The following is a 14,630-nucleotide window of genomic DNA, read 5'->3' as shown; positions in this document are numbered from 1 at the left end:
CCCTTTCATGGGTTGTTAAGTCTTTTACAGCTCATCCTGTACATTCATACAAAATATACAAGGGAGGATTTCAGGGCTTTTGATTTACGAAACCTTTAATGGTATGTAAACCCTTTTATGGGTCGTAATGATGGATCTTAGAAATCAGGTGAAAAAAGGACTTTCCGGACTTCACTTTCACGAGATGATTTACAATTGTAAATACTTGTACGCACCGTAGACTAGGCCATGAAAGTCAGACTAAATTTCCAACTTTCAGGACTTAGTTTCACAGGTCATCCTAAGGTCCATAGAGTGATCTACAATTCGTAGTCTCTTCAGTAAAATCTAGATCAAACTTGTCAATTTCAGAGTTTGACTCCATGAGCCCATCTACGGTCCATGGTTGCTTTTATAGGCCGTAGATGATGTTAGTAAGAAGTCAACTTCTTGAAAACTTATGCCTTTGAATAGGCTTTTTTGATCCGATCTAAGTTAAAATTTTTAGGGTGTTACTATATTTTCATCTTGGGATCATTCGTCCTTGAATAATGGCCAAGCTTGGAAAATATACAAGGCAAAAATGCAAAGAAGAAACTAAAATATTCAAACATGAATAGGTACTAAATCTGAAATAGGGAAATGAGTATGAACTTCAACCTCAACACTAGGAGGAGCAAATAGATGAGAATATCTCATTTTCATTTCTTCTTCTATTTCCTATGTATCCCCTTCAACAAAATAATTTCTCGATAAAACTTTGACTGATTCAACCTCTTTGGTCCTCAACTTCTGAACCTGACGACAAATAATATAAACCAAAATCTCTTCATAGGACAAACTATCTTTCACACCTGTCATGACCCAAGCTAGAACCTAGACCTGATACGATGAATAGGATCTCTAAAGATCCTAAACAAGCCTCTTAGCATAGCAAGACATAAGTGATCTTGGGTACATTTGTGCCCAATAGCCAATAAAACCCATGTTTGTAGTCAAGTTTGAGAGCAAATTCCTAAAGTTTAGTTCATTTTTATAATATTTGTGTGTTACTATAGCTAACCAACCTGATTAGACACTTTTAGGGCTTAATGAAGAAATAGGACCTTTAAAAAATTCTCAAAATAAAAATGGAGCTTGAAGATGAAGTTGGGAAGAAGAGTGAAGAAAATACACTGCAAGGGATTGCCTCCATATCGCGCACTTTACTTCAGGGATTGAAGCTGGGACTTGGAAATTATTAGATGGAAAAACATAAAGGTATGATCCAAGTCCACGACTGTTAGAAGAAATTTCTCGAAAGAAGGAAAAAATGCAAAATTACACAGCACAGGAACAAGTCCGCATCGCAGACTTTAGTGTAGTTGTTGAAACTTTGTATTTTTCGAGGCTATAAATAGTACACTTGCATTCTTTTTATTAAACATTCAGTTTTATTTTGAGGTTTAACAAAGGAAGATGAAGGGAGAACTTCTCTAGGGTTATATTTCTTTTTCTCTTTCATTTGGAACTAAGTTTTTATGCCATTAATTGTTAATTTGATTGTATTCAAATTTATGAGTGGATAAATAACTTGTCCTAGGGTTGTAGCCACAATATGAGGGTTTTAATATGATTTAGTTTGGTTAAAAATTTTGTCTTTCATACGGTTACTCCTATATTCTCGTTTATACTATTTTAATGCCTAATAACCTGTTATATTTCGTATTTTTGCATCTTAAACTATTCGTGAGCTAATGGACATAAATTCAAGTACTTTTAATTTTGAATTTTAAAATGACATGAATTTTTTGTAAATGATAAGTTATATGGATAATATATGTGAAGTTAAGCACAACTGAAGAAGGACCCTTGAGCCAATTCAAAGTGGAAGCCATCAAAAAGATTTTTTTTAAGTCACGTTTTCGGGTAATCTGACTTTGGGAGGCCATAACCCCTTCGATATATGGGAATTTGGGAAAACTCTCAAAATAAAGGTTGTAGATAATTGAAATACCTTTCCAACCATAGGTCGTTGGTCAGAATATAACATTGGAATAAGAAGATATGGGTATTTTAAGTCTGACAGACCGAACTTAATAGTGGATTCGGCTCAACCCGATTCCAACTCGGGTCAGGCCCAATACCCACGCCATTAAAACATGTCCAGAAATTTCTAGAGAGAGTGAGAGAAGACATCTCTAGAGAGAAACACCAAAATTTACCACAATTGAAGCCCCGAATCTCAAAGCTCATGAAGAGAAAAGTATTGTACATCACGTTGCCTTCAATTTGAGCTAAAAATCAGCCAAGAAGGAGAAGTGTTAATGTGGTTGCTGCACACTTGAGGTAATATTAAGGTCCCTTTTTCATTGTTAACAAGTTTATTTAGAGTTTTAACGGATTAGAACAGAGAAAATAGCGTTATAAACTCGTTTGTTGATTTGTTGAGCTTTATAGATTAAGGGGCTGTTTTAAATGGATTAAATGAATGGAGCTAGCTGTATGATTATGTATAATAATTTTTGATATTTTTTTGATGATGTTGATGAGTTGTTGTTCTTGAATTTGGAAGACTAAAGTGTATGGAGATATTGTATATATATTTTGGAGCTCTTTGGTATGATATTTATGGGTTGTGGTAGAACTTGATGTAACATTAACAATGTTTTCTTCCATTTAAATGGGTGATGTTACTGTCACGGAGATGCTGTGATATGTCATCAAATTAGATGAAAAGATTGTATGAAATAACGTATAAAAATTAGAGGCAGTTTGCTTGGCGTGTTGTAGGTGTTCATAAAGTTTTTTAAGCATCTTTATGTGGTTAATTAGGGGTTGTTTTGGTATATTGTTATTGTTCTTGTTGAGATTGGAAGATTTATGATAGTTAAGGTTATATGTTGTGTTGTATGTTGGTTGGGTTATTGTAGCAATGTTTCAATGAAAACATTAAGACTATGGATCATTAAAGACGACTTTAGATGTAATAGTTGTATGTGGATTTGGATAGTTGTTGGTTGTTATGAACGTGGGCTATTTTACTCTAGAATAATGTTATGATGAAGAGATTAACTTGTATTAAATAGAATAAGATGTAAGAAAATTCCATGATTAGCGTTGGTGTTGGAATGGATAGAATTGGAGTTGCTTGAGTTAGATTGGGATGATTGTCGTTGTTATGGATTATGTGTTAAAAGTGAAGGCATTGTATATCTTAATGTTAGATTTCTATTGAGGTCGTGTGGGACCTGTTCTAAGCCAATAATAGTGTATTAATTTTGATTAATGTTATAGCTATTATTGTGATTGATTATATTATGAAAATGGAAGAATTTGATATGTCAAGTTGAAGTTGTAATTGAGTTAAGGGTTGGTTGTAATGTGTGGATGCTTGTGTTGAATTGAAAGATTAAGTGTAGTTATGATTATGCATTGTATGGTTAATTGTTGGGCTGTTATAAACCATTTTGATAAGGTGTGATGGTATTACCCTATTAAGAGTAATTCGGTAGCACCGTAGTCGTCATGTAGATAATTAACGAAAGTCGAATATTATGTGAGTTGTTCGGGGTATTTTTTAAATACTATCTTGGCTTGTCTTGATATGGCATTTGAATATGTGATTGTTGATGTTGCTTGGTGATTGTATGGCTGGTTTAGAAGTGGGGAAAAGTGAGCGGTATAGGGGAGGTTCTGTCCAAATTTTTAGTGCTTAACGTTTTAATATAGGTTGAGATAATATTGGGCAGCATATACATATTGTGTGCAAGTGAACGCTAAAGATATGTAAAGCTAACATTTCTTTCTTTGGCATGATCCATATGAAACAAAACGGATGATGAATGTGTAAATTTCAAAGAAACCCTTATTCTTGGATATATTAAGACGGCTAATGTTCTTGATTTCCATAACTTATATTGTTATGTATTAACTCATGTGTATGCTTCCATCTGTACTAGTTGTATAAATCATATTGTGGTATAATTTATATTTTTGTATAATCCGTAATTGGTAAATTCATAATGACAATAGAAGAGTACTTGGAATGACTATTGTTTTGGTTTTCAAATTATGGTTTGTTTTGCTTATTCCATTAAGTCTCCGATAATGATCAAATTACACATAGTTTCTAATCATACCCTATTCGTGCATATTATTATTGTATTATCCACTGAGTCCTATGATAGGACGGGTATGTTATCATGTATGGATTCCACTACATTATTCACCGAGTCCCTTACTAGAGGGCCGGGTACGTGATATGATAATATGATGTTATGATGATATAAAGATATGATTATGGCACCGAGTCCCATGACGGGCTAGGTATAGTATACGTGTACACAACTTTATTCTCGGAGTCCCATAGTTGGATGGGTACGACATATGATCACAATATGTATGACTTTATTTATAAAATATAGGTACAGTGATTTCTTGGTTTTTATACTTGTCTCCTGAACCTGTATTTCAGATGTGATCTCCTTTATGGTATTTTATGCTTTATATACTCTGTATATATTTTGTACTGGCCCCCTCTCTTCGGAGGGCTGCATTTCATGCCCGTAGGTACAAATAATTATTTTGGAGATCCGCCAGCTTAGGATTTCCACTCAGCTGTTTTAAAGTGCTCCATCATTCTAAAAAATAAACTTTTGATACCGATCTCTTGATGTATATATTTGTTTATTTAGGGGTACGACGGAGCTCTGTCCCATCATATGCTATTGTTAATACTCTTAGAGGTCTGTAGACACATGTGTGAGTTTTATATAGATGTTGTCCGGTTGTACTGGTATGACTTATCTTTTGGAACATTCCCATTCGTAGTGATAGCCTTGTCGGCTCGCATTTATGTATATAGTGGGACGTTCGTACATGTAATGACAGCCTTGTCGGATTATGCACTATGCTATCTTATCTTTTGACAATTATGACTCCCCAAGAGACAGGTGGTTTCGGTATACATGTATATGTGACAGTTTTGAGACGATGCTCTGTCTGTATAAATTTCATATCATGCGGGTGTTTATCGATTATAGATAACAAACATGTATATGAGTGTTCAATTCGGGCACCAGTCACGGCCTATGGGGTTGGGTCATGACATTACCATTAGAATAAACTCGTGTCTACCGAAACTCAAAAGATGGAAATGAGATAGAACACTAGAATATCGGGAGCATGTTTATTCTAGAATTGCCTAGGATAATTCATGTATAAGATGCCTGTGACATATACCTATACATCATGCTTGGTTACTAGACATGATGATAGGATTAATGCATTTTTTTTGGTTCATGCTTATCCTCGCTCAATGATGTAGTTACGCTGTCAACAAAGGTAGGCAATTAGAGGTCGAGAGACAATGATTATAAAATTAATCCTGTAAATTAGTAAGTAAAAGACCTATTAGTTGCCAAAATAAAGTATGTTAGACCTGAAATCTATAAATGGTATAACCCAGGAATTCTTTATTAAATTTATAAAACCTCATTAAAATCTTTGAGTCATTTATTTATAGTTTTTTAGTAGGTTAGCCTTAGATGTAATTAAACTCAACTTTTTCCAACACACACAAATAGTCTAGTTCATTGAAAAGTAAGCAAAAGCCTAATTAAAGTCCTTTGGGTTTGACAATTTGGTTCTGAAAAGAGCCACTCTATTACTTGTATGACCGCGTGCACTTGTGTGTGCTTTGGTAGCAATACATTTTTAGCGCCATTGTTGGGGACTTTAAATTTGGCAATTGTTTATTTTTGAAGTTTCTTAGTTATTTGTGTTAGTGTTAATGACTTGATCTTAACTGTGATTTCGTGTAGGTACCTTTGAACAAGAAGACTTAAGAGAAGTGTGAACATTATAGAGAGCGGCTAGTTGAGTCTGAGAGATTCTTACATCAACAAAAGAGGAGAGCGGCTGCTCAATATCCGGTACCATAAGTCAATTTGGAGAATAATCACAAAGTGACCGTAGAAATCACTGCAAATATGACAGCTAGAACAGTATATGATGTGGCTGTACCACTCATAGCAAATGTCACTTCCAACATTCAGAAACCGCTAGCTGGATGTAGATTTGAATTGAAGCAGAATATGGTGCAACTTTTGCACACTAATGGGTAGTTTACTGATTTGCCTCATGAAGATCCCCAAGTACACATCTAGAACTTCCTGGAGATTAGCGACACTTAGATGCCAACTAGGGTATCTCCTAATTATGTGAGGTTGACATTATTTCCCTTTTGTTTGTTAGGGAAAGCTAAGAGGTGGTTGAATTTGGAACAACCAAACTAAATTACTTCATGGGATAGGTCTAAAATTTTACTCATTAGTTGTCCTCACCATTATCAAGCTATTGAGGTGTTGGTCCATACCTTCATTGAAGAGTTGGAATCCAACACCAAAATTCTTCTTAATTCTGCCAGGTGGAAAGACATTGGAGAAATCATATGATGAGCTCTATACATTGTCTAATCGCATATCTCAGGGAAATCTTGAGTGGAACAGAGGGAACTCTAGGCTTGTAATTCAAAAACAGGCAGGTACTTAAAGTTGATGTTGTGACAGATGTAATAGCTCAGATTGCAGTAATGCAAAACATGATGTCTACACACTTTAACAACTTGGCATTGGGGTAGAATAGGCTCCACTAAATGTGGTTTAGCAGAAACAATTGTGGTGCGAAATGTGTGGCAGTAGTGAACATATGTCAGAATATTTTGGCGCGAATCCAAAATTGGTCAATTTTGTAGGGAGTGCACAAAGCGGTGAGGGCTAGAAAAATTATTGCAACACTTAAACCCCAGTTAGAGGAACCACCCAAACTTCTATTTGTATCGAAACCAACAAAATTAACACCAAGGACAAGCTCAATTTAGACCGCAAGGTGGAGGACAACACTACAATCAACAAGGCTAGAGTAGCCAACAAACAAGATGTTCGGGGAATATGAGTGTTGAAGACATGCTTAAGAAACTCATGGGTGACCAAGCTAAGTTGGCTGCTGATGTTTGTCAATGCCAAATCAGAACTTAGAATTTAGAAAGTAGGTTGGACAGTTAGCCAGTGCTTGAAACTCTAGACCATAGGGTAGTTTACTAGGTAACACTAATCCAAACCCCAAGTAGGTAAATGATGTGAGTACCCAATGTGGATGCCCATTAGTTGAGCTGCCTCTACAAGGCAAAGTTAGTGAAGGTAAAGGTAAAAATATAGATGTTGAAGCTGGTGAGCCTTTCCTAGGGTGGATCAGGAACCAAAGAAAAAACCACCTAATACATTACCACAAAAATTCAAAGAGAAGAAGGAAGAGAAGTGTTTTGAAAAATTCAAGATATGTAAAAATAGGTACAAATTAACTTTCCTTTAATTGATGTGTTTCAGGGTATCCCAAAATATGCTAAGTATGTCAAAGATATTGTGGCCAACAAGAGCAAGTTGGCAGAATTTGAGATGGTAGCACTCACTGAAGAGTGTAGTTCAAGAATTTTGAATAGAGTAAAGCTCCTGACTAAGCAGAAGGTTCCAGGTAGTTTCACAGTACATATAACTATTGGTAAGTCATAGTAGCCCTCAAGGTGTTAAAAAGGCATAAAAAGGCAATCGGTTGGCAGATGGATGATCTCCACGGTATTAGCCTGGCTTTATGCATGCATAGAATTTTTATGGAAGAAGAGCATAAAACAAGTGCACAACCACAACGCAGGTTAAATTTTATCATAAAAGAAGTAGTAAAAAAAGAGATAATCAAGTGGCTAGATGCAGACATTATATACCTCATCTCAGACCGTAAGTGGGTAAGCCCAGTCTAGTGTGTGTCAAAGAAAGGGAGAATGACTGTGGTGATTAATTAAAAAATTAAGTTAATCCCCACCAAAAAAGTAACTGGATGGCGAATATGCATGGACTATAGAAAGTTGAATGACGCCACAAAGAAAGATCACTATCCAATGCCATTGATTGATCAAATGCTAGATAGATTTGTAGGACAAGAGTACTATTGCGTCCTGGATAGGTACTCAGGCTATAACCAGATCACCATTGCACCGGAGGACCAGGAAAAAACTACTTTTGCATGTCCTTTTGGGATATATGCATTCAAGCGTATGCTATTTGGGCTATGCAATGTTCTTGCCACCTTCCAGCTATGCATGATTACTATCTTCAATGATATGGTGGATGATTTTTGCAGAAATATTTATGGATGACTTCTCAATCTTTGGGGAGTCTTTTGATCTTTGTTTGAAAAATTTAGATAAGGTGCTGGCAAGATGCGAAGAGACAAATCTCATCTTCAATTAGGAGAAATGCAATTTCTTAGTAAACGAGGGGATTGTGCTAGGTCATTACCACAACCCGACCTAAGGCCTAGTCGTAACACGGTGATCAAAACCCCAAAAGGCTCCAACCAAGCCTTCTTGACAAATCATAAGCATACATAAGGTAAAGTAAATGCAAAAATAATATAGGAAGAGTCTAAATCACGAATCATTAAAAGTACAGGAATTTGATAATATAGACTCCACAACATATTCCCAACAATGCCTTTACTACTTAAGATGGGGGGTGAGGGGTGGGGTTAAGACATATACCTAGCTCAAACTCAATACAAATAAAACAAAGTCTTTAGAAAGGAAACAACTCATAACTAGTCCTCGATAGATGAGGACTAAACAAACTCCGACGATATAGAAGCTCAACTAGCCACGTGTAGGAATGTTATCCTCAACCTCTATATTATGAGACAATGTAGGTAACAATATGCATTAGTACATTTGAATGTACTAAGAATGTGGGAATGACATGCAATATAAATCATAGGAATACAATGATCGATTAATGTATATGATAAAAAGGATAGGTAAAGTCATAAGAATATCATAATGATGAAAGCATTTAAAAGACATACTTGAAATCATGAACGAACATACATATGTGGAATAGAACCATAATCGACAATAAGACCATGTGAGCTATAACATGCAATCCTGATGTCTCCCCATACAATGAAAGAAAGAGGAATCTACTTGCCAAGATAGATTCTACTTTACTAAGTGGGTCATGTACATACACTATATGTGGATCTTCTATCTAAGCCAAAAGGTAAATCCTAAGATGGCACATAGTTATGAGACAAAAGACATTATATAGGAACCCCATAAATCAAGAACCCACCTCAAGTCATCATTTGGTGGTAAGTCAAATTCCACGGAATACATAACTGTTACACCCCACACTCTTGAGCTCGGAATGTAACTTAAGATTCTTAGAAGTTATCATATGAGCCGTATAATCTACGAAACTATCAAACAACTCTAAGTGAGACGTATAATCTACGAAGCTATCAAACAACTCTAAGGAAGAGAGAATCTGATACCCCATAGTAGGGAAGGTTGGAAATAGGGTCCTGAGAAGTTAGAAGGAGTTGGGGGCTAAGTAACGAGTCGTAGGACCTGATTTAATTGCATAAGCTACCAAATTGGATGTATTACATACTTAATCTATTGGAGTGTATGTCGGTCTTATGTAGCAAGGATTACATAGGTTCTTAAAGTGAGATGAGATTATGAACCCATGGAAGGAAAATAAGGAGACGACGCACCTGCTTGAAGCAATTAGAAGATGCACATACTTGAAAAAAGTAGGTGACACACCTACTTGGGGTGGGTCTCATGCTGCCACATAGCAGCCAGGGATTAGAAACATGGATGAGGTGGTGCCCTAGGGGGCTGCCATATGTCACTCCTAGGGGGCTGACATGTGTCATACCCAAAAAGTATATATATGCTTAGTCTTATGACTAAGCTTTCATTTCATCCCTTGACACTTAGAAAAAAATGGAGAAAACCTAGAGAGAAAGGAAGAGGATCTACGACCAAGCTCCTCCAAGGTGAGTTCCCTAATTTTTCTCTGTGAATTAATTATCTAAGGTGTTTCTTGATCACATGGAGGTATATATATAAATATTATGATGACCACAGAGTCATTTCTTTAGCCTCACACTTAAAGAAAAAGAAAAGAAACCCTAAGGGAGCTAGAGAGAGTAGCGATGACCCAAGGAGAAAAATAGGTAAGCCTCCAATTCCGTTCTATAAATTAATTATTTAAGGTATCCCATGGATACATGATGGTATTTAATAGCATAAAATTTCTATTTGGGGCAGAAAAAACATGACACAAACAGTCCACTATGTTTCATCACGTTAAGAGGACTTCCGAGGCAAACTTCGGCAAGTTTTGGACAAGGTAAGGACTTCCCTTTCAAAGTGGAGTTAATAATTTTTTTATGGAGTGTATTAAATGTCTTAAAAGAATCTAGAAATAAAATAATTGCATAAGTATGCATGGCGTTAGAAACAAACTAAAGTGAAGTCGTTCTAGCCGAGTTAAAGTTGTTAAGGTTGTATAGTGTTGTTGCGATTGTGGAGTTCTCTTTGGAGATGGTTTTATGCCATGTTTTAGGGATGGAAAGTGGGTTAAAAGAGGTGTAGGTTCTTCTGGTTGCATCCACCTAACCCTCCATTCCGTGTGGTTAGAGATTTTATGGATTAACGATTGAAAATCTTATTTTGGTATCGTGATTTTGGGCGAATTGTTTAGAGTTTGTATTGTGTAATATTGAAGGAAATTACTTTTATATATTCTTTTGATTGTTGTTTTTGGTTGGATTCTAAGGTTTTGGGGTTAAATTGAAAGTTTGGATAGGGCAAGTTATAGAGGAGATACTGCCCGAATTTCGTTAACTTCTAACTAATTAATAAACTAGTCGAGAAAGGAGAATAAGAAATTGGTTCCTGTGGGTAGTTGGTGGTAGAATTTCAAGTTGGAAATTTGAAGGTCACTAACCCTAGTATTACTTTCGTGTTCAATAGGTTAAAGAAGCAACAAAGCGAGCTTGGATGCGATTAACCCATAATAGGTATGTAGAGCTATTCTTCTTTTCTTTTGGCATGTCTTAGGTATAAGTTATGAATGGTTTGTATATGAAATGTGGGGATAATTCCACTCATTAAACTCCAAGTGTATTTCATAGGCTTTATTCACTTTGTGATGTTAAAACTCCTGTAATAGCTGAATTATTGCCTTTTAAGGCTCTTAGATCATCAATAGTAGTATATGTAAAACCTGTTTCTTCTTCCTTTCGGAATGTCTTAAGTATAAATGAAGTGGTATATGATATGAGGTGGAGGTAGTTCTAATTATAAGCTCTGAGTATGACTCATGACTTTTATTCACTACTTGATGTTAGAATCCTTAAAGTAGTTGAACTACTACCCTCGAGTCTCCTATATGATGAATAATAATTGAATGCATCAGCTCCTATTCCTAAGGTCTCTGCGATGACAAACGTCTCTAATTTTGTAAGTTGATTAACCTTGTCTCGATACATGTCTCCGATTTTTGAAACTCTAGTTGGTATAATCCTTAACGATATTTAGAAGGTACTTAAGACGATTACTACTCTAGTCTTTAGCTGACGGTTCACTTGACTATTTCATTGAGTCTCAAATGATGACTTAGTTTCATATGGTTTCTCATTACTCTACTCGTGCACACTATAACCCATCTTCCTTCGAGTCTTATAAGAGGGCCGAGAATGCGGTCGTGCCTAGCTTTACTATTCATTCACCGAGTCTCGGGCCGGCTATATATATATATATGAAGTATACAAAGATGAAATGCCATATATAATGAAGTGAAGCATACGATGACGCCGTATGTGATGATGCTCATCACCGCATCCCGAGATGGATATATATATGATTATATGATGGAAAATATAGATTAGGCCGTACGTTCCTCGGCATTGTTTTAAAATATGGATTGAGTCGTACGTTTCTCAGCATTGTTTTAAAATATGGATCGGGCCATATATTTCTCGATATTATTTTAAATTATGAACCCAACAGAATATTCCTCGGTATATTTTACTATGTGATAATGGCACCGAGTCCTATAGTGGGTCGGGTGCGGTACGATATGTACACTACTCTTTCACTGAGACCCTCACTAAAGGGCCGGATATGGTAGATATGCATACATATAAAAACATAGTGATGTACTTTTAATGTATGAAATGATGTCGTATACGAGGGTATGATGCCATATACGATGATATGGTAACACCGAGTCCCACAGTGGGCCGAGAGTGATATGTAAGGATGATATACATGCCCTCTTTTCATAAGATGCAAGTATAGTGAATTTTTAACTGTCATACTGGTTTCCTACATCCCTATTTCAGTTGTTATCTCAGTTATATTATGTTATGCTTTATATACTCAGTACATATATCGTACTGACCCCCATTCTCTGGAGGGCTACATTTCATGCCCACAGGTACAAATGTTCATTTCGGCGATTCGCCAGCTTAGAATTTCTACTCAGCTATGTTGCAAGTGCTCCACTGTTCCGGAGCCTAACTTTTGATACTAGTCATTCGATGTATATATTTATTTATTTAGAGGTACGACGGGGGCCCTATCCCGCTATATGATACAGTTAATACTCGTAGAGATCTGTAGACATGTGTATGTGGGTTGTTTGTGAGTTTGTTCAGTTGTAATTATTTTTATGTGATGGCAGCCTTATCGGCTTGCGTACCCTTTCATGATATGATACGAATGAAATAGGCTACACGTACAGGAAAATGTTATTATCCACTGGGGTTTTCTTGTGTATAGTTCTTATATTTGACAGTTATGTGTATGAGGGTTCAGGTTGGACCCCAGTCGCGGCCTACGAGGTTGGGTCGTGATAATAACATAGTGATCATACTTAACATATATGTAAAACTCCCTAAAAACGTTGTAAATGGTGTTCCAATTCTCAAAGAAAATGATATTTCTTCTATATTTTGGGTATAACTTTTCATAGGTTGGTCCAAATTAGGTAATTAAAATTTCTAAATAACTCCAACATCATTACCTACAACTTTTTTTAAAGACCATATCTTAATTTTTGGAGGCTAAGTAGGTCAAATAAATTATTTTTGTTAGACATGGTGTTGTGAAGAAATGGAGTATTTATAGTAGAAAAATCATATCTCACTGTAGGTTACTCCAAATTAGTTGATCCTTGAATGACCTGAAATTAGAATTCTAGAGCAACAATTATATGAAAACATCAAATCCTAATTAGGAAGTTATCGTGTTCAAGCATAACACCAAAAAAGGTATTCCATAAAAAGACAATTCATCTCACCAAGCATAAAAGATCTAGATGCATTTAAAATCATCTATGACATCAATAGTCCTCCATTTGACATCAACAATGACATCACAATCCTACATGAAATTTTCAAATTTTTCTTTATAATTATTTTAATTATTATTAGTTCCCTCCTTCACACCTATAAATACCCACTTTATTTCATCATATTTTTTATCAAGCTTTCTCAAGCAACTCTTCTCTGTATACACTTCTTTATTCATTTTCAAAATATATTTTTAGTTATTAGTAGTATAGAAATACTATTTCGGTGATTCATATACTTCCGGTAGTACACAAAATGCTTCGGCGAGGAGAAAAGGCTAGGATTCAAGAGTGTTTATTAAGTTCTTCAATTCTGAATAAAGCTTTGAAATCCAGGTATGTAAGGATTAAATGAGAGTATTCCTTCCACTCTCATGCCTAAAGTATTTTGATTATATGATAAATATTTTTTTTAAGTGTTACTCTAAGTTATGTGGGTGTTTATCCATGGGTTCTTCCACCCATGTAGTTCAAAAATCTTTCAACTACATCTCTTGATTTCAAATAAGATTTTCTTATGGGTAATTCTTATTTTTACTTAATAGCATGAATCATGATTAAACTAATGATTATTGGTCTATTTTGATGCAACATGATTTCATATGTATGAATTGATGGTTTGCAAGTAATTTCTCTATTTATCTCTTTAAAGGTTCTTGAAATTCATGGTGGCTTGTTTAAAGCATGTTTTTAATTAATGGATTTCAAAGTATTTATGCATATTCATTTACATACATGTTTGCAAGTTGAAGTGATTTGAACCCACCTAGTTTTACTATATTTTCAATGAAGTTTGACTTGAAAGCTTTGACTCCAAATGAATGTTTATGAAAGCAATGTCTATGATAAAAAAGGAGTTTTATGAAATGAAAGAATGATGAAATGATATGAATGATGGATTCTTTATGCAATAGGGACAATTATTGCATATTTGAATTACCAAAGGTTTTAATGAGCTATTCCACCGAATATGATGTTTTGAATTCTCAAGCTATATACTATGACTATTTTGAAGTATTAATCTATTCCATGAGATTGACTTATTATCAAATGCATCATTGAGGTGGGATTTGATAAGGTAATCCTAGTAGAAACCTTTTTTCTCATTAACTATGTGCCAACATAGGAGTCCTTGTAGGCTAAGGCTAATGGATCTATGAAAGCCCTTAAAGTTAAAGTTAAAGAAATGTCACGTCTAGGCCTTATGGTTGGGTCATTTTTAGATATGGTGCTGTGATGAAATAGAGTATTTGCAGAAGAAATGTCATATCTTATTCTAGGTTGATCCAAATTAGTTGATTCTTGAACTACATAAAATTAGACATCTAGAGAAACAACTTATATAAGATATCAAATCCTAATTAGGAAGGTATCGTGTTCAAACAAACTCTGAAAAAAGGTATTCCGTAAAAA

This window comes from Solanum dulcamara, chromosome 12, assembly GCF_947179165.1.
Source record: "Solanum dulcamara chromosome 12, daSolDulc1.2, whole genome shotgun sequence".
Taxonomy (NCBI): Eukaryota; Viridiplantae; Streptophyta; class Magnoliopsida; order Solanales; family Solanaceae; genus Solanum; species Solanum dulcamara.
The sequence above is the reverse complement of the archived record's forward strand: the minus strand, read 5'-3'. Positions refer to the sequence as shown.